The sequence below is a fragment of the Leiobunum rupestre genome, chromosome 7 (assembly GCF_980474605.1).
Source record: "Leiobunum rupestre chromosome 7, qqLeiRupe1.1.hap1, whole genome shotgun sequence".
Classification (NCBI taxonomy): Eukaryota; Metazoa; Arthropoda; class Arachnida; order Opiliones; family Sclerosomatidae; genus Leiobunum; species Leiobunum rupestre.
Genome location: NC_143390.1, coordinates 53,324,012 through 53,339,053, shown reverse-complemented (window position 1 = coordinate 53,339,053; position 15,042 = coordinate 53,324,012). Strand labels below are relative to the sequence as shown.

The 15,042-nt window shown below is 45.0% G+C and overlaps 42 non-coding genes across 42 annotated transcripts; all 42 read left to right on the top strand.

Annotated features, from left to right (window-relative positions):
- Positions 1 to 68: 68 nt before the first annotated feature.
- Positions 69 to 142, top strand: TRNAT-AGU (transfer RNA threonine (anticodon AGU)). Its single transcript has one exon. It is a non-coding gene; the product is annotated as a tRNA-Thr (tRNA).
- Positions 143 to 497: 355 nt separating this feature from the next.
- Positions 498 to 571, top strand: TRNAT-AGU (transfer RNA threonine (anticodon AGU)). Its single transcript has one exon. It is a non-coding gene; the product is annotated as a tRNA-Thr (tRNA).
- Positions 572 to 640: 69 nt separating this feature from the next.
- Positions 641 to 714, top strand: TRNAT-AGU (transfer RNA threonine (anticodon AGU)). Its single transcript has one exon. It is a non-coding gene; the product is annotated as a tRNA-Thr (tRNA).
- Positions 715 to 1,356: 642 nt separating this feature from the next.
- TRNAT-AGU (transfer RNA threonine (anticodon AGU)) lies at positions 1,357 to 1,430 on the top strand. The gene has a single exon. It is a non-coding gene; the product is annotated as a tRNA-Thr (tRNA).
- A 212-nt stretch (positions 1,431 to 1,642) lies between these two features.
- On the top strand, positions 1,643 to 1,716 carry TRNAT-AGU (transfer RNA threonine (anticodon AGU)). Its single transcript has one exon. It is a non-coding gene; the product is annotated as a tRNA-Thr (tRNA).
- Positions 1,717 to 1,785: 69 nt separating this feature from the next.
- Positions 1,786 to 1,859, top strand: TRNAT-AGU (transfer RNA threonine (anticodon AGU)). Its single transcript has one exon. It is a non-coding gene; the product is annotated as a tRNA-Thr (tRNA).
- Positions 1,860 to 1,928: 69 nt separating this feature from the next.
- On the top strand, positions 1,929 to 2,002 carry TRNAT-AGU (transfer RNA threonine (anticodon AGU)). Its single transcript has one exon. It is a non-coding gene; the product is annotated as a tRNA-Thr (tRNA).
- A 355-nt stretch (positions 2,003 to 2,357) lies between these two features.
- TRNAT-AGU (transfer RNA threonine (anticodon AGU)) lies at positions 2,358 to 2,431 on the top strand. The gene has a single exon. It is a non-coding gene; the product is annotated as a tRNA-Thr (tRNA).
- A 69-nt stretch (positions 2,432 to 2,500) lies between these two features.
- On the top strand, positions 2,501 to 2,574 carry TRNAT-AGU (transfer RNA threonine (anticodon AGU)). The gene has a single exon. It is a non-coding gene; the product is annotated as a tRNA-Thr (tRNA).
- Positions 2,575 to 2,929: 355 nt separating this feature from the next.
- TRNAT-AGU (transfer RNA threonine (anticodon AGU)) lies at positions 2,930 to 3,003 on the top strand. Its single transcript has one exon. It is a non-coding gene; the product is annotated as a tRNA-Thr (tRNA).
- A 69-nt stretch (positions 3,004 to 3,072) lies between these two features.
- TRNAT-AGU (transfer RNA threonine (anticodon AGU)) lies at positions 3,073 to 3,146 on the top strand. The gene has a single exon. It is a non-coding gene; the product is annotated as a tRNA-Thr (tRNA).
- A 642-nt stretch (positions 3,147 to 3,788) lies between these two features.
- On the top strand, positions 3,789 to 3,862 carry TRNAT-AGU (transfer RNA threonine (anticodon AGU)). The gene has a single exon. It is a non-coding gene; the product is annotated as a tRNA-Thr (tRNA).
- Positions 3,863 to 4,074: 212 nt separating this feature from the next.
- On the top strand, positions 4,075 to 4,148 carry TRNAT-AGU (transfer RNA threonine (anticodon AGU)). The gene has a single exon. It is a non-coding gene; the product is annotated as a tRNA-Thr (tRNA).
- Positions 4,149 to 4,217: 69 nt separating this feature from the next.
- Positions 4,218 to 4,291, top strand: TRNAT-AGU (transfer RNA threonine (anticodon AGU)). The gene has a single exon. It is a non-coding gene; the product is annotated as a tRNA-Thr (tRNA).
- Positions 4,292 to 4,360: 69 nt separating this feature from the next.
- TRNAT-AGU (transfer RNA threonine (anticodon AGU)) lies at positions 4,361 to 4,434 on the top strand. The gene has a single exon. It is a non-coding gene; the product is annotated as a tRNA-Thr (tRNA).
- A 355-nt stretch (positions 4,435 to 4,789) lies between these two features.
- On the top strand, positions 4,790 to 4,863 carry TRNAT-AGU (transfer RNA threonine (anticodon AGU)). Its single transcript has one exon. It is a non-coding gene; the product is annotated as a tRNA-Thr (tRNA).
- Positions 4,864 to 4,932: 69 nt separating this feature from the next.
- On the top strand, positions 4,933 to 5,006 carry TRNAT-AGU (transfer RNA threonine (anticodon AGU)). Its single transcript has one exon. It is a non-coding gene; the product is annotated as a tRNA-Thr (tRNA).
- Positions 5,007 to 5,075: 69 nt separating this feature from the next.
- Positions 5,076 to 5,149, top strand: TRNAT-AGU (transfer RNA threonine (anticodon AGU)). The gene has a single exon. It is a non-coding gene; the product is annotated as a tRNA-Thr (tRNA).
- Positions 5,150 to 5,504: 355 nt separating this feature from the next.
- Positions 5,505 to 5,578, top strand: TRNAT-AGU (transfer RNA threonine (anticodon AGU)). Its single transcript has one exon. It is a non-coding gene; the product is annotated as a tRNA-Thr (tRNA).
- Positions 5,579 to 5,647: 69 nt separating this feature from the next.
- On the top strand, positions 5,648 to 5,721 carry TRNAT-AGU (transfer RNA threonine (anticodon AGU)). The gene has a single exon. It is a non-coding gene; the product is annotated as a tRNA-Thr (tRNA).
- Positions 5,722 to 5,790: 69 nt separating this feature from the next.
- TRNAT-AGU (transfer RNA threonine (anticodon AGU)) lies at positions 5,791 to 5,864 on the top strand. The gene has a single exon. It is a non-coding gene; the product is annotated as a tRNA-Thr (tRNA).
- Positions 5,865 to 6,506: 642 nt separating this feature from the next.
- Positions 6,507 to 6,580, top strand: TRNAT-AGU (transfer RNA threonine (anticodon AGU)). The gene has a single exon. It is a non-coding gene; the product is annotated as a tRNA-Thr (tRNA).
- Positions 6,581 to 6,792: 212 nt separating this feature from the next.
- Positions 6,793 to 6,866, top strand: TRNAT-AGU (transfer RNA threonine (anticodon AGU)). Its single transcript has one exon. It is a non-coding gene; the product is annotated as a tRNA-Thr (tRNA).
- A 355-nt stretch (positions 6,867 to 7,221) lies between these two features.
- TRNAT-AGU (transfer RNA threonine (anticodon AGU)) lies at positions 7,222 to 7,295 on the top strand. Its single transcript has one exon. It is a non-coding gene; the product is annotated as a tRNA-Thr (tRNA).
- A 355-nt stretch (positions 7,296 to 7,650) lies between these two features.
- On the top strand, positions 7,651 to 7,724 carry TRNAT-AGU (transfer RNA threonine (anticodon AGU)). Its single transcript has one exon. It is a non-coding gene; the product is annotated as a tRNA-Thr (tRNA).
- A 498-nt stretch (positions 7,725 to 8,222) lies between these two features.
- On the top strand, positions 8,223 to 8,296 carry TRNAT-AGU (transfer RNA threonine (anticodon AGU)). Its single transcript has one exon. It is a non-coding gene; the product is annotated as a tRNA-Thr (tRNA).
- A 355-nt stretch (positions 8,297 to 8,651) lies between these two features.
- On the top strand, positions 8,652 to 8,725 carry TRNAT-AGU (transfer RNA threonine (anticodon AGU)). The gene has a single exon. It is a non-coding gene; the product is annotated as a tRNA-Thr (tRNA).
- A 355-nt stretch (positions 8,726 to 9,080) lies between these two features.
- TRNAT-AGU (transfer RNA threonine (anticodon AGU)) lies at positions 9,081 to 9,154 on the top strand. The gene has a single exon. It is a non-coding gene; the product is annotated as a tRNA-Thr (tRNA).
- A 498-nt stretch (positions 9,155 to 9,652) lies between these two features.
- On the top strand, positions 9,653 to 9,726 carry TRNAT-AGU (transfer RNA threonine (anticodon AGU)). Its single transcript has one exon. It is a non-coding gene; the product is annotated as a tRNA-Thr (tRNA).
- Positions 9,727 to 10,081: 355 nt separating this feature from the next.
- Positions 10,082 to 10,155, top strand: TRNAT-AGU (transfer RNA threonine (anticodon AGU)). The gene has a single exon. It is a non-coding gene; the product is annotated as a tRNA-Thr (tRNA).
- A 356-nt stretch (positions 10,156 to 10,511) lies between these two features.
- On the top strand, positions 10,512 to 10,585 carry TRNAT-AGU (transfer RNA threonine (anticodon AGU)). Its single transcript has one exon. It is a non-coding gene; the product is annotated as a tRNA-Thr (tRNA).
- Positions 10,586 to 10,797: 212 nt separating this feature from the next.
- On the top strand, positions 10,798 to 10,871 carry TRNAT-AGU (transfer RNA threonine (anticodon AGU)). Its single transcript has one exon. It is a non-coding gene; the product is annotated as a tRNA-Thr (tRNA).
- A 355-nt stretch (positions 10,872 to 11,226) lies between these two features.
- TRNAT-AGU (transfer RNA threonine (anticodon AGU)) lies at positions 11,227 to 11,300 on the top strand. Its single transcript has one exon. It is a non-coding gene; the product is annotated as a tRNA-Thr (tRNA).
- Positions 11,301 to 11,655: 355 nt separating this feature from the next.
- Positions 11,656 to 11,729, top strand: TRNAT-AGU (transfer RNA threonine (anticodon AGU)). The gene has a single exon. It is a non-coding gene; the product is annotated as a tRNA-Thr (tRNA).
- A 498-nt stretch (positions 11,730 to 12,227) lies between these two features.
- TRNAT-AGU (transfer RNA threonine (anticodon AGU)) lies at positions 12,228 to 12,301 on the top strand. The gene has a single exon. It is a non-coding gene; the product is annotated as a tRNA-Thr (tRNA).
- A 355-nt stretch (positions 12,302 to 12,656) lies between these two features.
- Positions 12,657 to 12,730, top strand: TRNAT-AGU (transfer RNA threonine (anticodon AGU)). Its single transcript has one exon. It is a non-coding gene; the product is annotated as a tRNA-Thr (tRNA).
- A 69-nt stretch (positions 12,731 to 12,799) lies between these two features.
- Positions 12,800 to 12,873, top strand: TRNAT-AGU (transfer RNA threonine (anticodon AGU)). The gene has a single exon. It is a non-coding gene; the product is annotated as a tRNA-Thr (tRNA).
- A 498-nt stretch (positions 12,874 to 13,371) lies between these two features.
- On the top strand, positions 13,372 to 13,445 carry TRNAT-AGU (transfer RNA threonine (anticodon AGU)). Its single transcript has one exon. It is a non-coding gene; the product is annotated as a tRNA-Thr (tRNA).
- Positions 13,446 to 13,801: 356 nt separating this feature from the next.
- Positions 13,802 to 13,875, top strand: TRNAT-AGU (transfer RNA threonine (anticodon AGU)). The gene has a single exon. It is a non-coding gene; the product is annotated as a tRNA-Thr (tRNA).
- Positions 13,876 to 14,087: 212 nt separating this feature from the next.
- On the top strand, positions 14,088 to 14,161 carry TRNAT-AGU (transfer RNA threonine (anticodon AGU)). The gene has a single exon. It is a non-coding gene; the product is annotated as a tRNA-Thr (tRNA).
- Positions 14,162 to 14,516: 355 nt separating this feature from the next.
- TRNAT-AGU (transfer RNA threonine (anticodon AGU)) lies at positions 14,517 to 14,590 on the top strand. Its single transcript has one exon. It is a non-coding gene; the product is annotated as a tRNA-Thr (tRNA).
- Positions 14,591 to 14,945: 355 nt separating this feature from the next.
- Positions 14,946 to 15,019, top strand: TRNAT-AGU (transfer RNA threonine (anticodon AGU)). The gene has a single exon. It is a non-coding gene; the product is annotated as a tRNA-Thr (tRNA).
- Positions 15,020 to 15,042: the final 23 nt, after the last annotated feature.

Sequence of the window (15,042 nt, the reverse complement as noted above, 5' to 3'; positions counted from 1 at the left end):
CGGGTTAATGTTTTCTATAATCTTCACTTTGCATTTTACAAAACCAATCATTCAACCAGTTTACCCGTGGCGCCGTGGCCTAGTTGGTTAAAGCGCCTGTCTAGTAAACAGAAGATCCTGAGTTCGAATCTCGGCGGTGCCTTCGGGTTAATGTTTTCTATAATCTTCACTTGGCATTTTACAAAACCAATCATTCAACCAGTTTACCCGTGGCGACGGGGCTAAGTTGGTTAAAGCGCCTGTCTAGTAAACAGGAGATCCTGAGTTCGAATCTCGGCGGTGCCTTCGGGTTAATGTTTTCTATAATCTACGCGTAACATTTTACAAATTCTGTCATTCAACCACTTCACCCGTGGCGATGTGGCTTAGTTGGTTAAAGCGCCTGTCTAGTCAACGGGAGATCCTGAGTTCAAATCAGGGTGGTACCTTCGGGTTAATGTTTTCTATAATCTACGCATGGCATTTTACAAATTCTGTCATTCAACCACTTTACCCGTGGCGCCGTGGCTTAGTTGGTTAAAGCGCCTGTCTAGTAAACAGGAGATCCTGAGTTCGAATCTCCGGGGTGCCTTCGGGTTAATGTTTTCTATAATCTTCACTTTGCATTTTACAAAACCAATCATTCAACCAGTTTACCCGTGGCGCCGTGGCCTAGTTGGTTAAAGCGCCTGTCTAGTAAACAGGAGATCCTGAGTTCGAATCTCGGCGGTGCCTTCGGGATGATGTTTTCTATAATCTACGCATGGCATTTTGCAAAACCTATCATTCAACCTCTTAACCCGTGGCGCCGTGGCTTAGTTGGTTAAAGAGCCTGTCTAGTAAACAGGAGATCCTGATTTCGAATCTGGGCGGTGCCTTCGGGTTAATGTTTTCTATAATCTACGCATGGAATTTTACAAATTCTGTCATTCAACCACTTCACCCGTGGCGACGTGGCTAAGTTGGTTAAAGCGCGTGTCTAGTAAACAGGAGATCCTGAGTTCGAATCTCGGCGGTGCCTTCGGGATGATGTTTTCTATAATCTACGCATGGCATTTTGCAAAACCTATCATTCAACCTCTTAACCCGTGGCGCCGTGGCTTAGTTGGTTAAAGAGCCTGTCTTGTAAACAGGAGATCCTGATTTCGAATCTGGGCGGTGCCTTCGGGTTAATGCTGTCTATAATCTTCTATTGGCCTTTTTACAAAACCAATCATTCAACCATTTAACCCGTGGCGCCTTGGCTTAGTTGGTTAAAGCGCCTGTCTAGTAAACAGGAGATCCTGAGTTCGGAAATCAGCGGTGCCTTTGGGTTAATGTTTTCTATAATCTTCTCTTGGCATTTTACAAAACCAATCATTCAAACTATTTACCCGTGGCGCCGTGGCTTAGTTGGTTAAAGCGCCTGTCTAGTAAACAGGAGATCCTGAGTTCGAATCTCCGGGGTGCCTTCGGGTTATTGTTTTCTATAATCTTCACTTTGCATTTTACAAAACCAATCATTCAACCAGTTTACCCGTGGCGCCGTGGCCTAGTTGGTTAAAGCGCCTGTCTAGTAAACAGGAGATCCTGAGTTCGAATCTCGGCGGTACCTTCGGGTTAATGTTTTCTATAATCTACGCATGGCATTTTACAAATTCTGTCATTCAACCACTTTACCTGTGGCGACGTGGCTAAGTTGGTTAAAGCGCCTGTCTAGTAAACAGGAGATCCTGAGTTCGAATCTCGGCGGTGCCTTCGGGATGATGTTTTCTATAATCTACGCATGGCATTTTGCAAAACCTATCATTCAACCTCTTAACCCGTGGCGCCGTGGCTTAGTTGGTTAAAGCGCCTGTCTAGTAAACAGGAGATCCTGAGTTCGAATCTCGGCGGTGCCTTCGTGTTAATGTTTTCTATAATCTACGCGTGGCATTTTACAAAACCAATCATTCAACCAATTTACCCGTGGCGCCGTGGCTTAGTTGGTTAAAGCGCCTGTCTAGTAAACAGGAGATCCTGAGTTCAAATCTCGGCGGTGCCTTCGGGTTAATGTTTTCTATAATCTTCACTTGGCATTTTACAAAACCAATCATTCAACCAGTTTACCCGTGGCGACGGGGCTAAGTTGGTTAAAGCGCCTGTCTAGTAAACAGGAGATCCTGAGTTCGAATCTCGGCGGTGCCTTCGGGTTAATGTTTTCTATAATCTACGCGTAACATTTTACAAATTCTGTCATTCAACCACTTCACCCGTGGCGATGTGGCTTAGCTGGTTAAAGCGCCTGTCTAGTCAACGGGAGATCCTGAGTTCAAATCAGGGTGGTACCTTCGGGTTAATGTTTTCTATAATCTACGCATGGCATTTTACAAATTCTGTCATTCAACCACTTTACCCGTGGCGCCGTGGCTAAGTTGGTTAAAGCGCCTGTCTAGTAAACAGGAGATCCTGAGTTCGAATCTCCGGGGTGCCTTCGGGTTAATGTTTTCTATAATCTTCACTTTGCATTTTACAAAACCAATCATTCAACCAGTTTACCCGTGGCGCCGTGGCCTAGTTGGTTAAAGCGCCTGTCTAGTAAACAGGAGATCCTGAGTTCGAATCTCGGCGGTGCCTTCGGGTTAATGTTTTCTATAATCTTCACTTGGCATTTTACAAAACCAATCATTCAACCAGTTTACCCGTGGCGACGGGGCTAAGTTGGTTAAAGCGCCTGTCTAGTAAACAGCAGATCCTGAGTTCGAATCTCGGCGGTGCCTTCGGGTTAATGTTTTCTATAATCTACGCGTAACATTTTACAAATTCTGTCATTCAACCACTTCACCCGTGGCGATGTGGCTTAGTTGGTTAAAGCGCCTGTCTAGTCAACGGGAGATCCTGAGTTCAAATCAGGGTGGTACCTTCGGGTTAATGTTTTCTATAATCTACGCATGGCATTTTACAAATTCTGTCATTCAACCACTTTACCCGTGGCGCCGTGGCTTAGTTGGTTAAAGCGCCTGTCTAGTAAACAGGAGATCCTGAGTTCGAATCTCCGGGGTGCCTTCGGGTTAATGTTTTCTATAATCTTCACTTTGCATTTTACAAAACCAATCATTCAACCAGTTTACCCGTGGCGCCGTGGCCTAGTTGGTTAAAGCGCCTGTCTAGTAAACAGGAGATCCTGAGTTCGAATCTCGGCGGTGCCTTCGGGATGATGTTTTCTATAATCTACGCATGGCATTTTGCAAAACCTATCATTCAACCTCTTAACCCGTGGCGCCGTGGCTTAGTTGGTTAAAGAGCCTGTCTAGTAAACAGGAGATCCTGATTTCGAATCTGGGCGGTGCCTTCGGGTTAATGTTTTCTATAATCTACGCATGGAATTTTACAAATTCTGTCATTCAACCACTTCACCCGTGGCGACGTGGCTAAGTTGGTTAAAGCGCGTGTCTAGTAAACAGGAGATCCTGAGTTCGAATCTCGGCGGTGCCTTCGGGATGATGTTTTCTATAATCTACGCATGGCATTTTGCAAAACCTATCATTCAACCTCTTAACCCGTGGCGCCGTGGCTTAGTTGGTTAAAGAGCCTGTCTTGTAAACAGGAGATCCTGATTTCGAATCTGGGCGGTGCCTTCGGGTTAATGCTGTCTATAATCTTCTATTGGCCTTTTTACAAAACCAATCATTCAACCATTTAACCCGTGGCGCCTTGGCTTAGTTGGTTAAAGCGCCTGTCTAGTAAACAGGAGATCCTGAGTTCGGAAATCAGCGGTGCCTTTGGGTTAATGTTTTCTATAATCTTCTCTTGGCATTTTACAAAACCAATCATTCAAACTATTTACCCGTGGCGCCGTGGCTTAGTTGGTTAAAGCGCCTGTCTAGTAAACAGGAGATCCTGAGTTCGAATCTCCGGGGTGCCTTCGGGTTATTGTTTTCTATAATCTTCACTTTGCATTTTACAAAACCAATCATTCAACCAGTTTACCCGTGGCGCCGTGGCCTAGTTGGTTAAAGCGCCTGTCTAGTAAACAGGAGATCCTGAGTTCGAATCTCGGCGGAACCTTCGGGTTAATGTTTTCTATAATCTACGCATGGCATTTTACGAATTCTGTCATTCAACCACTTTACCTGTGGCGACGTGGCTAAGTTGGTTAAAGCGCCTGTCTAGTAAACAGGAGATCCTGAGTTCGAATCTCGGCGGTGCCTTCGGGATGATGTTTTCTATAATCTACGCATGGCATTTTGCAAAACCTATCATTCAACCTCTTAACCCGTGGCGCCGTGGCTTAGTTGGTTAAAGCGCCTGTCTAGTAAACAGGAGATCCTGAGTTCGAATCTCGGCGGTGCCTTCGTGTTAATGTTTTCTATAATCTACGCGTGGCATTTTACAAAACCAATCATTCAACCAATTTACCCGTGGCGCCGTGGCTTAGTTGGTTAAAGCGCCTGTCTAGTAAACAGGAGATCCTGAGTTCAAATCTCGGCGGTGCCTTCGGGTTAATGTTTTCTATAATCTTCACTTGGCATTTTACAAAACCAATCATTCAACCAGTTTACCCGTGGCGACGGGGCTAAGTTGGTTAAAGCGCCTGTCTAGTAAACAGGAGATCCTGAGTTCGAATCTCGGCGGTGCCTTCGGGTTAATGTTTTCTATAATCTACGCGTAACATTTTACAAATTCTGTCATTCAACCACTTCACCCGTGGCGATGTGGCTTAGCTGGTTAAAGCGCCTGTCTAGTCAACGGGAGATCCTGAGTTCAAATCAGGGTGGTACCTTCGGGTTAATGTTTTCTATAATCTACGCATGGCATTTTACAAATTCTGTCATTCAACCACTTTACCTGTGGCGACGTGGCTAAGTTGGTTAAAGCGCCTGTCTAGTAAACAGGAGATCCTGAGTTCGAATCTCGGCGGTGCCTTCGGGATGATGTTTTCTATAATCTACGCATGGCATTTTGCAAAACCTATCATTCAACCTCTTAACCCGTGGCGCCGTGGCTTAGTTGGTTAAAGCGCCTGTCTAGTAAACAGGAGATCCTGAGTTCGAATCTCGGCGGTGCCTTCGTGTTAATGTTTTCTATAATCTACGCGTGGCATTTTACAAAACCAATCATTCAACCAATTTACCCGTGGCGCCGTGGCTTAGTTGGTTAAAGCGCCTGTCTAGTAAACAGGAGATCCTGAGTTCAAATCTCGGCGGTGCCTTCGGGTTAATGTTTTCTATAATCTTCACTTGGCATTTTACAAAACCAATCATTCAACCAGTTTACCCGTGGCGACGGGGCTAAGTTGGTTAAAGCGCCTGTCTAGTAAACAGGAGATCCTGAGTTCGAATCTCGGCGGTGCCTTCGGGTTAATGTTTTCTATAATCTACGCGTAACATTTTACAAATTCTGTCATTCAACCACTTCACCCGTGGCGATGTGGCTTAGCTGGTTAAAGCGCCTGTCTAGTCAACGGGAGATCCTGAGTTCAAATCAGGGTGGTACCTTCGGGTTAATGTTTTCTATAATCTACGCATGGCATTTTACAAATTCTGTCATTCAACCACTTTACCCGTGGCGCCGTGGCTTAGTTGGTTAAAGCGCCTGTCTAGTAAACAGGAGATCCTGAGTTCGAATCTCCGGGGTGCCTTCGGGTTAATGTTTTCTATAATCTTCACTTTGCATTTTACAAAACCAATCATTCAACCAGTTTACCCGTGGCGCCGTGGCTTAGTTGGTTAAAGCGCCTGTCTAGTAAACAGGAGATCCTGAGTTCGAATCTCCGGGGTGCCTTCGAATTAATGTTTTCTATAATCTACGCATGGCATTTTACAAATTCTGTCATTCAACCACTTTACCCGTGGCGCCGTGGCTTAGTTGGTTAAAGCGCCTGTCTAGTAAACAGGAGATCCTGAGTTCGAATCTCGGCGGTGCCTTCGGGATGATGTTTTCTATAATCTACGCATGGCATTTTGCAAAACCTATCATTCAACCTCTTAACCCGTGGCGCCGTGGCTTAGTTGGTTAAAGAGCCTGTCTAGTAAACAGGAGATCCTGATTTCGAATCTGGGCGGTGCCTTCGGGTTAATGTTTTCTATAATCTACGCATGGAATTTTACAAATTCTGTCATTCAACCACTTCACCCGTGGCGACGTGGCTAAGTTGGTTAAAGCGCGTGTCTAGTAAACAGGAGATCCTGAGTTCGAATCTCGGCGGTGCCTTCGGGATGATGTTTTCTATAATCTACGCATGGCATTTTGCAAAACCTATCATTCAACCTCTTAACCCGTGGCGCCGTGGCTTAGTTGGTTAAAGAGCCTGTCTAGTAAACAGGAGATCCTGATTTCGAATCTGGGCGGTGCCTTCGGGTTAATGCTGTCTATAATCTTCTATTGGCCTTTTTACAAAACCAATCATTCAACCATTTAACCCGTGGCGCCTTGGCTTAGTTGGTTAAAGCGCCTGTCTAGTAAACAGGAGATCCTGAGTTCGGAAATCAGCGGTGCCTTTGGGTTAATGTTTTCTATAATCTTCTCTTGGCATTTTACAAAACCAATCATTCAAACTATTTACCCGTGGCGCCGTGGCTTAGTTGGTTAAAGCGCCTGTCTAGTAAACAGGAGATCCTGAGTTCGAATCTCCGGGGTGCCTTCGGGTTATTGTTTTCTATAATCTTCACTTTGCATTTTACAAAACCAATCATTCAACCAGTTTACCCGTGGCGCCGTGGCCTAGTTGGTTAAAGCGCCTGTCTAGTAAACAGGAGATCCTGAGTTCGAATCTCGGCGGTACCTTCGGGTTAATGTTTTCTATAATCTACGCATGGCATTTTACAAATTCTGTCATTCAACCACTTTACCTGTGGCGACGTGGCTAAGTTGGTTAAAGCGCCTGTCTAGTAAACAGGAGATCCTGAGTTCGAATCTCGGCGGTGCCTTCGGGATGATGTTTTCTATAATCTACGCATGGCATTTTGCAAAACCTATCATTCAACCTCTTAACCCTTGGCGCCGTGGCTTAGTTGGTTAAAGAGCCTGTCTAGTAAACAGGAGATCCTGATTTCGAATCTGGGCGGTGCCTTCGGGTTAATGTTTTCTATAATCTACGCATGGAATTTTACAAATTCTGTCATTCAACCACTTTACCCGTGGCGACGTGGCTAAGTTGGTTAAAGCGCGTGTCTAGTAAACAGGAGATCCTGAGTTCGAATCTCGGCGGTGCCTTCGGGATGATGTTTTCTATAATCTACGCATGGCATTTTGCAAAACCTATCATTCAACCTCTTAACCCGTGGCGCCGTGGCTTAGTTGGTTAAAGCGCCTGTCTAGTAAACAGGAGATCCTGAGTTCGAATCTCGGCGGTACCTTCGGGTTAATGTTTTCTATAATCTACGCCTGGCATTTTACAAATTCTGTGATTCAACCACTTTACCGGTGGCGACGTGGCTAAGTTGGTTAAGGCGCATGTCTAGTAACCAGGAGATCCTGAGTTCGAATCTCGGCGGTGCCTTCGGGATAATGTTTTCTATAATCTACGCATAGCATTTTGCAAAACCTATCATTCAACCCCTTTACCGGTGCCGCCGTGGCTTAGTTGGTTAAAGCGCACGTCTAGTGAACAGGAGATCCTGAGTTCGAAAATCGGCGGTGCCTTCGGGTTAATGTTTTCTGTAATCTTCTATTGGCATTTTACAAAACCAATCATTCAACCTATTTTCCCGTGGCGCCGTGGCTTAGTTGGTTAAAGCGCCTGTCTAGTAAACAGAAGATCCTGAGTTCGAATCTCGGCGGTGCCTTCGGCTTAATGTTTTCTATAATCTTCTCTTGGCATCTTACAAAACCAATCATTCAACCTTTTTAACCGTGGCGCCGTGGCTTAGTTGGTTAAAGCGTCTGTCTAGTAAACAGGAGAGCCTAAGTTCGAATCTCGGCGGTACCTTCGGGCAAACTTATTCTATAATCTACGCATTCCATTTTGCAAAACCTATCATTCAACCTTTTATCCCGTGGCGGCGTGGCTTAGTTGGTTAAAGAGCCTGTCTAGTAAACAGGAGATCCTGAGTTCAAATCTCGGCGGTGCCTTCGGGTTATTGTTTTCTATAATCTTCACTTTGCATTTTACAAAACCAATCATTCAACCAGTTTTCCCGTGGCGCCGTGGCCTAGTTGGTTAAAGCGCCTGTCTAGTAAACAGGAGATCCTGAGTTCGAATCTCGGCGGTACCTTCGGGTTAATGTTTTCTATAATCTACGCATGGCATTTTACAAATTCTGTCATTCAACCACTTTACCTGTGGCGACGTGGCTAAGTTGGTTAAAGCGCCTGTCTAGTAAACAGGAGATCCTGAGTTCGAATCTCGGCGGTGCCTTCGGGATGATGTTTTCTATAATCTACGCATGGCATTTTGCAAAACCTATCATTCAACCTCTTAACCCGTGGCGCCGTGGCTTAGTTGGTTAAAGAGCCTGTCTAGTAAACAGGAGATCCTGATTTCGAATCTGGGCGGTGCCTTCGGGTTAATGTTTTCTATAATCTACGCATGGAATTTTACAAATTCTGTCATTCAACCACTTTACCCGTGGCGACGTGGCTAAGTTGGTTAAAGCGCGTGTCTAGTAAACAGGAGATCCTGAGTTCGAATCTCGGCGGTGCCTTCGGGATGATGTTTTCTATAATCTACGCATGGCATTTTGCAAAACCTATCATTCAACCTCTTAACCCGTGGCGCCGTGGCTTAGTTGGTTAAAGCGCCTGTCTAGTAAACAGGAGATCCTGAGTTCGAATCTCGGCGGTACCTTCGGGTTAATGTTTTCTATAATCTACGCCTGGCATTTTACAAATTCTGTGATTCAACCACTTTACCGGTGGCGACGTGGCTAAGTTGGTTAAGGCGCATGTCTAGTAACCAGGAGATCCTGAGTTCGAATCTCGGCGGTGCCTTCGGGATAATGTTTTCTATAATCTACGCATAGCATTTTGCAAAACCTATCATTCAACCCCTTTACCGGTGCCGCCGTGGCTTAGTTGGTTAAAGCGCACGTCTAGTGAACAGGAGATCCTGAGTTCGAAAATCGGCGGTGCCTTCGGGTTAATGTTTTCTGTAATCTTCTATTGGCATTTTACAAAACCAATCATTCAACCTATTTTCCCGTGGCGCCGTGGCTTAGTTGGTTAAAGCGCCTGTCTAGTAAACAGAAGATCCTGAGTTCGAATCTCGGCGGTGCCTTCGGCTTAATGTTTTCTATAATCTTCTCTTGGCATTTTACAAAACCAATCATTCAACCTTTTTACCCGTGGCGCCGTGGCTTAGTTGGTTAAAGCGCCTGTCTAGTAAACAGGAGATCCTAAGTTCGAATCTCGGCGGTACCTTCGGGCAAACTTATTCTATAATCTACGCATTCCATTTTGCAAAACCTATCATTCAACCTCTTATCCCGTGGCGGCGTGGCTTAGTTGGTTAAAGAGCCTGTCTAGTAAACAGGAGATCCTGAGTTCAAATCTCGGCGGTGCCTTCGGGTTAATGTTTTCTATAATCTTAACTTGGCATTTTACAAAACCAATCATTCAACCAGTTTACCCATGGCGCTGTGGCTTAGTTGGTTAAAGCGCCTGTCTAGTTACCAGGAGATCCTGAGTTCGAATCTCGACGGTGCCTTCGGTTTAATGTTTTCAATAATCTTCTCTTGGCATTTCACAAAACCAATCATTCAACCAGTTTACCAGTGGCGCCGTGGCTTAGTTGGTTAAAGCGCCTGTCTAGTAAACAGGAGATCCTGAGTACGAATCTCGGCGGTGCCTTCGGCTCAATGTTTTCTATAATTTTAACTTGGGATTTTACAAAACATATCATTCAACCATTAAAGTAGTGGCGTCGTGGCTTAATTGGTTTAAGCGAATGTTTAGTGATAAGGAGATCCTGCGTTCGAATCTCGGCGGTGCCTTCGAGTTAATTCTTTCTATAATCTTCACTTGTCATTTTGCATAAACTATCATTCAACCAATTCGACCATGGAGCCGTGTTTTAGTTGGTTAAAGCGCCTGTCTAGTAAACAGGAGATCCTGAGTTCAAATCTCGGCGGTGCCTTCGGGTTAATGTTTTCTGTAATCTTCACTTGGCATTTTACAAAACCAATCATTCAACCAGTTTACCCGTGGCGCCGTGGCTTAGTTGGTTAAAGCGCCTGTCTAGTAAACAGGAGATCCTGAGTTCAAATCTCGGCGGTGCCTTCGGGTTAATGTTTTCTATAATCTTAACTTGGCATTTTACAAAACCAATCATTTAACCAGTTTACCCATGGCGCTGTGGCTTAGTTGGTTAAAGCGCCTGTCTAGTTACCAGGAGATCCTGAGTTCGAATCTCGACGGTGCCTTCGGGTTAATGTTTTCTATAATCTACGCATGGAATTTTACAAATTCTGTCATTCAACCACTTCACCCGTGGCGACGTGGCTAAGTTGGTTAAAGCGCGTGTCTAGTAAACAGGAGATCCTGAGTTCGAATCTGGGCGGTGCCTTCGGGTTAATGCTGTCTATAATCTTCTATTGGCCTTTTTACAAAACCAATCATTCAAACTATTTACCCGTGGCGCCGTGGCTTAGTTGGTTAAAGCGCCTGTCTAGTAAACAGGAGATCCTGAGTTCGAATCTCCGGGGTGCCTTCGGGTTATTGTTTTCTATAATCTTCACTTTGCATTTTACAAAACCAATCATTCAACCAGTTTACCCGTGGCGCCGTGGCCTAGTTGGTTAAAGCGCCTGTCTAGTAAACAGGAGTTCCTGAGTTCGAATCTCGGCGGTACCTTCGGGTTAATGTTTTCTATAATCTACGCATGGCATTTTACAAATTCTGTCATTCAACCACTTTACCTGTGGCGACGTGGCTAAGTTGGTTAAAGCGCCTGTCTAGTAAACAGGAGATCCTGAGTTCGAATCTCGGCGGTGCCTTCGGGATGATGTTTTCTATAATCTACGCATGGCATTTTGCAAAACCTATCATTCAACCTCTTAACCCGTGGCGCCGTGGCTTAGTTGGTTAAAGAGCCTGTCTAGTAAACAGGAGATCCTGATTTCGAATCTGGGCGGTGCCTTCGGGTTAATGTTTTCTATAATCTACGCATGGAATTTTACAAATTCTGTCATTCAACCACTTTACCCGTGGCGACGTGGCTAAGTTGGTTAAAGCGCGTGTCTAGTAAACAGGAGATCCTGAGTTCGAATCTCGGCGGTGCCTTCGGGATGATGTTTTCTATAATCTACGCATGGCATTTTGCAAAACCTATCATTCAACCTCTTAACCCGTGGCGCCGTGGCTTAGTTGGTTAAAGCGCCTGTCTAGTAAACAGGAGATCCTGAGTTCGAATCTCGGCGGTACCTTCGGGTTAATGTTTTCTATAATCTACGCCAGGCATTTTACAAATTCTGTGATTCAACCACTTTACCGGTGGTGACGTGGCTAAGTTGGTTAAGGCGCATGTCTAGTAACCAGGAGATCCTGAGTTCGAATCTCGGCGGTGCCTTCGGGATAATGTTTTCTATAATCTACGCATAGCATTTTGCAAAACCTATCATTCAACCCCTTTACCGGTGCCGCCGTGGCTTAGTTGGTTAAAGCGCACGTCTAGTGAACAGGAGATCCTGAGTTCGAAAATCGGCGGTGCCTTCGGGTTAATGTTTTCTGTAATCTTCTATTGGCATTTTACAAAACCAATCATTCAACCTATTTTCCCGTGGCGCCGTGGCTTAGTTGGTTAAAGCGCCTGTCTAGTAAACAGAAGATCCTGAGTTCGAATCTCGGCGGTGCCTTCGGCTTAATGTTTTCTATAATCTTCTCTTGGCATTTTACAAAACCAATCATTCAACCTTTTTAACCGTGGCGCCGTGGCTTAGTTGGTTAAAGCGCCTGTCTAGTAAACAGGAGATCCTAAGTTCGAATCTCGGCGGTACCTTCGGGCAAACTTATTCTATAATCTACGCATTCCATTTTGCAAAACCTATCATTCAACCTTTTATCCCGTGGCGGCGTGGCTTAGTTGGTTAAAGAGCCTGTCTAGTAAACAGGAGATCCTGAGTTCAAATCTCGGCGGTGCCTTCGGGTTAATGTTTTCTATAATCTTAACTTGGCATTTTACAAAACCAATCATTCAACCAGTTTACCCATGGCGCTGTGGCTTAGTTGGTTAAAGCGCCTGTCTAGTTACCAGGAGATCCTGAGTTCGAGTCTCAACGGTGCCTTCGGTTTAATGTTTTCAATAATCTTCTCTTGGCATTTCACAAAACCAATCATTAAACCAGTTTACCAGTGGCGCCGTGGCTTAGTTGGTTAAAGCGCCTGTCTAGTAAACAGGAGATCCTGAGTACGAATCTCGGCGGTGCCTTCGGCTCAATGTTTTCTATAATTTTAATTTGGGATTTTACAATACATATCATTCAACCATTAAAGTAGTGGCGTCGTGGCTTAATTGGTTTAAGCGAATGTTTAGTGATAAGGAGATCCTGAGTTCGAATCTCGGCGGTGCCTTCGAGTTAATTCTTTCTATAATCTTCACTTGTCATTTTGCATAAACTATCATTCAACCAATTCGACCATGGAGCCGTGTTTTAGTTGGTTAAAGCGCCTGTCTAGTAAACAGGAGATCCTGAGTTCAAATCTCGGCGGTGCCTTCGGGTTAATGTTTTCTGTAATCTTCACTTGGCATTTTACAAAACCAATCATTCAACCAGTTTACCCGTGGCGCCGTGGCTTAGTTGGTTAAAGCGCCTGTCTAGTAAACAGGAGATCCTGAGTTCGAATCTCCGGGGTGCCTTCGGGTTATTGTTTTCTATAATCTTCACTTTGCATTTTACAAAACCAATCATTCAACCAGTTTACCCGCGGCGCCGTGGCCTAGTTGGTTAAAGCGCCTATCTAGTAAACAGGAGATCCTGAGTTCGAATCTCGGCGGTGCCTTCGGGATGATGTTTTCTATAATCTACGCATGGCATTTTGCAAAACCTATCATTCAACCTCTTAACCCGTGGCGCCGTGGCTTAGTTGGTTAAAGAGCCTGTCTAGTAAACAGGAGATCCTGATTTCGAATCTGGGCGGTGCCTTCGGGTTAATGTTTTCTATAATCTACGCATGGAATTTTACAAATTCTGTCATTCAACCACTTTACCCGTGGCGACGTGGCTAAGTTGGTTAAAGCGCGTGTCTAGTAAACAGGAGATCCTGAGTTCGAATCTCGGCGGTGCCTTCGGGATGATGTTTTCTATAATCTACGCATGGCATTTTACAAATTCTGTCATTCAACCACTTTACCCGTAGCGACGGGGCTAAGTTGGTTAAGGCGCATGTCTAGTAACCAGGAGATCCTGAGTTCGAATCTCGGCGGTGCCTTCGGGATAATGTTTTCTGTAATCTTCACTTGGCATTTTACAAAACCAATCATTCAACCAGTTTACCCGTGGCGCCGTGGCTTAGTTGGTTAAAGCGCCTGTCTAGTAAACAGGAGATCCTGAGTTCAAATCTCGGCGGTGCCTTCGGGTTAATGTTTTCTATAATCTTAACTTGGCATTTTACAAAACCAATCATTTAACCAGTTTACCCATGGCGCTGTGGCTTAGTTGGTTAAAGCGCCTGTCTAGTTACCAGGAGATCCTGAGTTCGAATCTCGACGGTGCCTTCGGGTTAATGTTTTCTATAATCTACGCATGGAATTTTACAAATTCTGTCATTCAACCACTTCACCCGTGGCGACGTGGCTAAGTTGGTTAAAGCGCGTGTCTAGTAAACAGGAGATCCTGAGTTCGAATCTGGGCGGTGCCTTCGGGTTAATGCTGTCTATAATCTTCTATTGGCCTTTTTACAAAACCAATCATTCAAACTATTTACCCGTGGCGCCGTGGCTTAGTTGGTTAAAGCGCCTGTCTAGTAAACAGGAGATCCTGAGTTCGAATCTCCGGGGTGCCTTCGGGTTATTGTTTTCTATAATCTTCACTTTGCATTTTACAAAACCAATCATTCAACCAGTTTACCCGTGGCGCCGTGGCCTAGTTGGTTAAAGCGCCTGTCTAGTAAACAGGAGTTCCTGAGTTCGAATCTCGGCGGTACCTTCGGGTTAATGTTTTCTATAATCTACGCATGGCATTTTACAAATTCTGTCATTCAACCACTTTACCTGTGGCGACGTGGCTAAGTTGGTTAAAGCGCCTGTCTAGTAAACAGGAGATCCTGAGTTCGAATCTCGGCGGTGCCTTCGGGATGATGTTTTCTATAATCTACGCATGGCATTTTGCAAAACCTATCATTCAACCTCTTAACCCGTGGCGCCGTGGCTTAGTTGGTTAAAGAGCCTGTCTAGTAAACAGGAGATCCTGATTTCGAATCTGGGCGGTGCCTTCGGGTTAATGTTTTCTATAATCTACGCATGGAATTTTACAAATTCTGTCATTCAACCACTTTACCCGTGGCGACGTGGCTAAGTTGGTTAAAGCGCGTGTCTAGTAAACAGGAGATCCTGAGTTCGAATCTCGGCGGTGCCTTCGGGATGATGTTTTCTATAATCTACGCATGGCATTTTGCAAAACCTATCATTCAACCTCTTAACCCGTGGCGCCGTGGCTTAGTTGGTTAAAGCGCCTGTCTAGTAAACAGGAGATCCTGAGTTCGAATCTCGGCGGTACCTTCGGGTTAATGTTTTCTATAATCTACGCCAGGCATTTTACAAATTCTGTGATTCAACCACTTTACCGGTGGTGACGTGGCTAAGTTGGTTAAGGCGCATGTCTAGTAACCAGGGGATCCTGAGTTCGAATCTCGGCGGTGCCTTCGGGATAATGTTTTCTATAATCTACGCATAGCATTTTGCAAAACCTATCATTCAACCCCTTTACCGGTGCCGCCGTGGCTTAGTTGGTTAAAGCGCACGTCTAGTGAACAGGAGATCCTGAGTTCGAAAATCGGCGGTGCCTTCGGGTTAATGTTTTCTGTAATCTTCTATTGGCATTTTACAAAACCAATCATTCAACCTATTTTCCCGTGGCGCCGTGGCTTAGTTGGTTAAAGCGCCTGTCTAGTAAACAGAAGATCCTGAGTTCGAATCTCGGCGGTGCCTTCGGCTTAATGTTTTCTATAATC